We start from the raw sequence: 9,128 nt of genomic DNA on the forward strand, positions 1-9,128 counted from the left end.
TTCAAATTATTTGAGTTATTCGAATTGTAAAATTCAACTTGATTCAAACTCGAAACTCGAATTACTTGTTCTACTTGACTCGAATAATTCGAATAACTCGATTCGATTAACTCGAAATTTGATTTTTTTTAATTTTTATGAGTCGAATCGAGTTTTACTCACCCTTAGTCAACACAATGCTTAGCTTCAACTTTGGGAGAATTGTGAAATGAAAATGTCAAAACCAAACTATGTTTGCATATAAGACCAATGTTAGTCTTCACCAATTTCAAATTTCTTTCATTTGCATAAACCTTAATAATTCCCCATTGCCTAAATGATGGAAATAGCTCTTATAAGCACCACATTAAAGTATCCAGAGGTTGTGCCATTAAGTGAAACACCAACTTGGATCCAATCTACCAAGCCCATATCTTTCACCAATGATGTTATCAAGCATCATAACTGTAACACCCCCTACCCGTATTCCGAGCCTAGAATAGGGTACGAGGCATTACCAAACTTAATATGATCAATCATGTAAAAACAATCAACCATAAAATTTTTTCTAAACTAAAAACTTTCATACATATATTTAACGTCCCTTATATGGGCCTACGGGGCCCAAAACATACATTCAGGGTGGTTCGGGACCAAACCGTAAACATATGAAACTTTTCAACAATTAAAAAATTTTCACACTTTGGAGAGTCACACGCTCATGTTTTCAACCCGTGTAACTCTCTATTTATAACTTCATTACCCTTGTCAGTCGTACACTTCATATAAATAACAAGAAATGTGTATGGGCTTAATTCTCATTCAATTTCTCATATATATACACAATTTCATGTTATGTAATCATACAACATATATCAGCCATATCTCTGTAACCTAAATATATTTTCATAACAACTTATCTTGATTTCAGACTATTTCATATTTAAGCTTAAATAACCAAAGTATTTGAAATATCATCTTTATGCAAATAGTACACATGAGGTATATAATTCTATAATTATGAATAAACACATTTATCAAACATTTTCTATATTCATATATCAATGCCTCATGTCTCCATATATCAATAACCGTCATTTTCATGAATTCCGAGTTCAATTTCATAATTATTTGTCTCGTGTTCAATTTATTCCATATCGGAATTTTATTCATTAAAACATTTGAATTATCAATACATATGGACAGTACATTCAAGATGAACAATTATGAAATCATAAATGAATTCATTTATCAACCAAGTTCTATACTCGTATCTTATCAACTCGTACTTCCTTGTATCACATAATTCCATGTAACACTTACCAAACTTTGTCAAATTAGTGAACGTCTTACGAAATTGAGTACTTCGTTTTCTCGATGCCATAGTTCAACTATGGTCTTACACATCTTCACATAATAATGTTATAGCCTAGCTATGGTCTTACACATATTCATATATCGATGCCATAGCCCAGCTATGGTCTTACACGAATCACATATCTCACTGATGTCATATCCCAGATATGGTCTTATACAGTAGCATATATCACATAGATGCCATATCCCAGATATGGTCTTATACGGAAATCACTTGTCACTTGTCACTTGTCACTTGTAGCCAAAGCTACCATTTTTCACCGATCAGGTAGCTGAAGCTACCACTTTTCACCGATCAGGTAGCCAAAACTACCACTTTTCACTGATCAGGTAGCAGAAGCTACCACTTTTCACTGATCAGGTAGCTGAAGCTACCACTTTTCACTTGTCATTTGTCATTGATCAGATAAGTGTAGCCGAAGCTATCACTTATCACTTTCACTTTTCCTTGATCAGATAAGTGTAGCCGAAGCTATCACTTATCACTTGTTGCCATGGTCCAACCATGGTCTTTTCCTTCAATTCATTTTATCACTGAACTGAAATGTTCAATTTGATCATTTATTCAATTTTCATGCTTTTGCATTATTCACGATTTTATCATCAATACATATGAAATAACACATCATGAAATTCATAAAATTAACAAATAATCACTAAATTTTAGCCATATAAACTCACAAGTTCAATTTTTGTATTATAACAATAATCATAATTTCATAATAAATATACCAAATAAAACATTATATCATTTCTAATCCAACACTTATCATTTATAATCGGGCATGTGATCAATTTATAGACGAGTCATTCATATATTTTTGTATATTTTCCTGCTCCTCCTCTCCATCCACATCCTTAGTATAAACAACACACTTGTAGGTAACATTATCCATAATTTTCACTATCTACTTATGTGAATATTCAAGCTGTCCATCTGTATCATAGTCACTAAATTATTTTTATCTTGAGCTACAGAACTCCAAATTAAGATCTATAAATTTTACCAGAAACTAGACTCATATGTCTTCTTACCATAAAAATTTCATAATTTTTTGTTGGGCCAATTAATACAGTTTATTCATTGAAGTCTCCCATATTCTGCTGTCTGACAGTTCCGACCATTATTTACTAAAAATTAATTATCTTCTCATACAAGATTTGAATGATGTCCTCGTTTGTTTATATTGAAAATAGACTCATTCAGGATTCTAAATATATAAATTTAAGCCTCTAATTATTTTTATCCAATTTTTGATGATTTTCCAAATTCAGAACAGGAGAACCCGAAATCATTCTGACCTTGTCTCACAAAAGTTATTGTATCTCATGATTTACAATTCCATTGCTTACATAATTTCTTTTATAAGAAACTAGACTCAATAAGCTTTAATTTCATATTTTATTCATCCTCTAATTCGATTTCTAAAATTTTTGGTCATTTTTCATAGTTAAACTACTGCTGCTGCCCAAAACAGTTTTAGTGCAAAATGTTGGTTTCCATTTTACCCCAAATTTCACAATTCATACAATTCAGTCCTTGCTCAATTAACCCCTCAATTAGGATAATTTTCTCAATTAATACTTTTTATAGACATTATAAGTTATTTCATGACTATTGAAATTCAGAATTTCCACATAAAACTCTAACTTCAAACTCTTTTACAATTAGGTCCCAAACATTCACTTTCTATTCAATTCTTTCAATAAAATCAGAATATAAACAATTTAAAGCTCTAATTCCATGCCAAATCATCATATACTTCCAGCACTCATCCATAACAACTTCAAAAATTAGACATGGAATCAAAAACTAATGAAATAGTAAGTTGGACCCAATTGTAAAAGTCCAAAAACATAAAAATGTCAAGGAGAAAGCAAGAATTAAACTTACATGAAGCTAAAGTATGAAAACTAGATTGAACCCTCCTCCATGGCTGTTTTTCAGCTGATGAATATGAAGATAAATGAAGAGAATTCTCGATATTCCAATTTAGTCCCATTTTTATTTAGCCAATTTTGTCAATTTTCCAATTTTGCCCTTATTTCACCCATTTCCTGATTTTTCTCAGATATTTCCGCCCAAAATATCTCATTTGGGCTTATTTGCACTTTAGGTCTTTCCTCATTTGACAATTGAGCTATTTAATCCTTTTAGCTACTTTTACACCCTTTTCAATTTAGTCCTTTTTATTTAATTAACCACCCAAACGTCAAAATTTTCTGACTAAATTTTATTACTACCTCACCAACACTCCATAAATATTTCTAAAAATATTTATGGCTTGATTTATGAAGTCGAGGTCTCGATACCTCATTCTCGACCCAATTTACCTAATTAATTCTTTTAAATCACCAAATTCACTAATTCAAAAATGCTTTTATATTCACATTTGACTCATAGGTATTAATTTATTAAATTTTCAACTCACCCGTCAGATTTAGTGATCTCAAATCTCTATTCTCGATACCACTGAAAATTAGGCTGTTACAATAACCTCACCACCACCAAGCACCACCTATCCTCATAACCTACAAAGAATGTCTCAAGAACCATGCAGCCACCTTACATGGCCATGCTTTAGATGGTTGAGATTAATTCATGCTTTCTCCAACATCCAACCCAACTAACTCAACTTCTCTTAAATGTGTTGTATGTGGTTGTGTAGGGGATTTTTTGGTGAAGAGAAAAAGTGTTGCAAATAAGTGAATTAAATGTACAGAGAGAAGGTAAAGACAAATATTAGAGTAAATATTGTAACAATAAGTGCAACATCAGCTGGTGGTTGTAAGGTGGGAGAAGGCTAAGCAAATGAGTAAGTTGAAAGAGCTTTAGAAAGAGTATTGTGAGATTTCAAATGCAAAAAGTGTTGAAACAAAATCCATTCACAAATTAATGTTCCTTTTATAATAAAGAGTATAAAATATAATAGTGATGGTGAATAGTGGACAAGAGTTCACTATGTTTCTAAAAGACTAAGGGAGAACACTCAATGTTATAAGAAAAGGTTAAGAATAAACCTCTTAACTACCTACATATTTGATCCATCAAGTCAAGCTCTCAAGTATTTCGATGAAGTACTCCTTATGAAAATTATTTTAGGGAACATCTCTAGGAATGCAAGCTATTTTTGTCAAAGAGTTGTTTTTGAATGAGAGTGGTTATTTTGACTTGTTCCAAACATGAGTTGTTCTCAATATAGTTTTTCATAGTAGAGGTTGTTCCAAACAATTGTTCTAAATAGAAGTTGTTCTGAATATAACTATTCTAGAAGTGTAATTATTTTAAACAATAGATGTTCTCAACAGGAGTTGTTCTCAAATGATAGCTATTTCAATTGATAATTGTTCTAGATTGGAGCCCTATTCTGAACATAGCTACTCCGAGTATAGCTATCCTCAAAAAATAGTTGTTCTAAAAATATAATTATTCTAAACAAAAGTTGTTCTTTCAGAAGAGCTATTGAGTGAAGCAACACTGCTCTTCGTTTCATGTTAACTTTTTTTATTATTTTTGGAAGTGCAATTTCTTAAAACATAATTTTATTTAGCTTCGAGAAGATATAAAAATATTAATAGTGAAAACTAAGTATTGCCACCACAACTTCCACCACCATACCATCACCACTAGCAAGTTAGCTAAATCGTAGTCCTAACTTAGCTTCCTCACCATCGATGTCATCATCTTACTATCTTCAGTTCTCCCACATGCTTTTAGCTCTTTCAGGATGTCTCACAAACTCTCATTTGGCAGCTGGTGGCCACTCACTATTCATCGCAAATCTTGGTTCCCACCCAAAGAAAAGATTCAGAAAAAAGTTCACTTAGTTCCAAAAGGATAAGATGGTAGAGTTTGTTGCAAAAATTGGGTGGAAAATCTAGAAAAGAGATGAAGACATTCAAGAGCTATGCCATGAAGTCGAGGTTGATAGATTTAAAAAAATCATTTTTAATATTTTTCGTAAAAAATATTTATTTTTATTGAAAATTATATTTTTGAGTAATTTTTTGTTTTTAATGTTCTTTTGAATTTTTCAGAATTATAACTAAATTGATAGAATATGGAAAGTTGAGGGCTAAATTGGTTGATTTTGTTTGAGTTAATTATGACCAAATTAATAGAATGTATAAACATTGGAAGGATAATTTTTTTATTATGCCAATAAAAAAGTCATAATAGCATTTCATTAATGATTTAATGGATGAGTGACCAAAATATCAAATATCAATAATATTAATGATTAAATCAAAAATTTTTGGAGTTGGCTGATCAAAATAGAAAGATGATAAAAGTTGGGTGATTATTGGTATAGTTTACCTTTTTAAAAATTAAAATTTGTTTAAAGAAAGGAAATTTTAAAAGTTATTAACATGGTTTTAATTATTTTAAATAAAATTTTTTTTAATATTAAAAAAATAAATCATAAGAAATAAAAAAAATTTGTCTTGCTTTTCTAGCACGCCCTTATCTGCTGTTTCTAGCAAGCTTTTGTTTTGTTTTTAGTGATTCTTTATTGGTGGTTTTGTTGACAGTGTTTGATTTTGGTTCAAATTCTTTCTTTCATTTTTACATTCTGGTTGCTTTTGATTTTTTGGTTTATGGAGAGGGAGTTGGTAGATCTATCGTGGGATGATGAGGAAGACGAAATATTGCAAGCATAAATGAATCCTGATTCTGTACATATGAAAATTTATCTTTTTCTGGTTGGGTGTTTTCTGACAGCAAGTGTTATACATTTCTCGACAATGAGAAATACAATGGTAATTTTATGGCATCCGATAAAAGGGGTTCACATCTCAAATCTAGGGGAGAAAATGTTTTTATTCAAATTTTTTCATAAGATGGATTTGGAGAGAGTACTAAAAGGATCTCCATGAGCTTTTAATAACCATTTTTTGATGATACATAGATTGGAGAAGGATGAAAATCCACTAAGGGTGCCATTCAACTTTGTGTATTTCTGGGTACAAATTCATGAAGCACTACCAGGTTTTTATACTGATTTTAACTCTCCAAATTGAGGGTTTTCTTGGGAATTTTTTAAGAGGTTAACAGCGCCAATCTGGGAAAGGGGTTGTGTACCTATTTGCGTATAAGGGTATAGCTGGATGTTAAGAGACCTCTGGAAAGGAAGAAGAATGTAATGACCCAAAATTCACGGGAATCGAAAAAGTACATTATCAGGCTTCCATATTAGTAAATCAAACTCATAAATAATTATTAAAAGTATTTATGAGTCTAGTGTCTAATTAGGTTTTTATCAAGTGAATTTACCTTAATTAAGAGTAATTAGGAAAAAAGACTAAATTGAATAAAGGGTGAAAGTTAAATTGTAGATTAAAAGAAAGTAAAAAAGGACCAAAATGGAAAATATGCCATTTAGCATAAATGAGGCGGCAAACTTAGAAAAATCTAAGAAAATCTTAGATTTTATATGTTATATAATTATTATTATATTATAGAATAAATTAAATTAAAGACAAATTAAATTAAACATGTGTAAAATATACAAAAATACACTTGTAATAAAATAAAATATTTTCTTATAATTTAAGTAAAAGATATTTATGAATTAATATTATTATATTATTATTATGTATTATTATTAATATTATTAACTAATATATAAAAGAAATAAAGTAAAACAATAAAAGAAACAAAGGAGAAAAGAAACAGAAGTATTTGAAAGTAGCAGGAAAGAAAGAATGAAAGAAAAGAAAAAGGAAAAACAAGGGTTTAAGGATTTAAGCTTTGATTTGGTAAGTCAATTAAGTCCTTTTCCTTTAATTTTGATGTTTTAGAAGCTTTAGGACAAAGTTTTGTTGAATTTAAGTTGAAACTTTGAAAGGTCTTAGGTTTTTGGACATGAGTTATGTTGAACAAATTGATGAATTAGGGGTTTAATTGATAGAATTTCTAGTTAGAATTGATTAAAGGATTAAATTGTAAAGTAAGTTATAAGTTTCGTGTTAGAGGAACTAAATTGAAAGAAATTTGAAATTAGGGTTTTATCATGAACATTAGATAGTTAAGTTGAATTTGGTAGGAAATTGGGTAGAAATAAAGTATGAATTGAGTTAGAAAAGTAAATGAGTTTAATTAGGACCAAATTGAAATTAAGGTAGAAATTGAATAGAAATTCAATTATTTAATATAAATTAGTGATGTATTAATAGTGTAAATTATTTTAATTTCATAGCTAACAAAGAATCAGAGGCGTCGAGCAAGAAGGGGAAAGAGAAAATAGACGAGGAGTAACACGAGAAAATCACGGTTTGTATTACTATAATTTAAACTACTATTTATTAAATGTTATATTTAAATTTATATGTATGGTAAGTAAATTATAAGGTAAGTATCAATATTGAAATGAATGAAATTAAGATGAAGTATGATTATGTATGAATATTTGACGGTATATTGATTGGAAAGTGGAAAAATGTATTGAATTGAATTGTGATTAAATTGAGAATGATTTGAATTGAAAATATGAGAAAGTGATTGAATTGAAATATGAAAATTGAATACCCTATTAATTAGTCGGGCTGAGTCGAATATAGTTGGCATGCCATAGGATTGAAAGGATTTGGGGATTTTTTGGCTTGGCCGAGGAGACACTGAGGTTACTATATTTCTTCAGACTATCTGAAGAGGCACTTAGTGTCGTTCTGGTGTATTTGGGTGGATTATTCTGGTGTGTTTGGATGGATCATTCTGGCGTGTTTGGTTGGATTATTTTGGTGTGTTTGGTTGGATCCGTGTATCCACCAAGGTCCGAGTCTTGTTAATAGGGGTAAATAAATGAAATGAGAAAATTGAATGAGTTTGATCGATTGATCTACTGAAAGTATGAGAAAGTGGAATTATGAATTGAAATTGAGATATGAGACTTGCAAGCATGAACCTAAGGTTCATGAATTGATTGAAGATTCGAATTGTTGATATATGATATAAGTTGATGAATTATTATAAATGAAGTATGATTTTGAATGTAAATTAATTCTTATGATTTACGTTGTTGCATATTTGATGCTTATAGAACATTAATGTTATTTAGTTTGAATTATGGTAATACCACTGACTATAGACATACTCAGCGTACGGTTGTTTCCGTGCGCAAGTCAGTAGAAGTTAAAGGTCCCGATTCAGCATCCAGATCAATCCCGACTTCAGCACAACTTTGGTGATGTATTTTTTTTCCTTTTGGTAAATGTGGCATGTACTTAGGTTTTATTTAAGAGTCTTGGGAGTTTTGGTTGTAAAGAATTGGTCTCTAATGTTTGAATGATAAATGAAATGTTAAGTTATAAAATGGTATGTTTGGTACTAAAGTTGAAATGAGATAAATGAAGTTTATTAGTTAACTTTTATATAGTATCATGAATGTTGTTGATCAATTTGATAAGTCAATGTTTTAGAATGTTGTTGATCAATTTGACAAGTCAATGTTTTAGGCATGATTTAAGTATGTTTGTACGTGAAAATGTGTTGGTTTCCATATTAACTGTAAATTGGTTGCGGATTGAAATTGCAGGGAAAGTTAGATATTTACAAATGGGTTATATTGTGTTCAAAAAAATATATATCTACGAAAATTTCCAGAGTACTCGAACAAGTCCCGTTCCACTTCTAATATGTGTTTTTGGCCTTAGGGGTCCATTATAGGGATTTAATGATTAAATTATACTATGTATATTAATTTATTTATGAATTATTTGTAAATTGTCTGATATGTCCAGTACTGCTCTGTAACCCTATTCTGGCGACAGTT

Source organism: Gossypium hirsutum, chromosome A10, assembly GCF_007990345.1.
Source record: "Gossypium hirsutum isolate 1008001.06 chromosome A10, Gossypium_hirsutum_v2.1, whole genome shotgun sequence".
NCBI classification, from domain to species: Eukaryota; Viridiplantae; Streptophyta; class Magnoliopsida; order Malvales; family Malvaceae; genus Gossypium; species Gossypium hirsutum.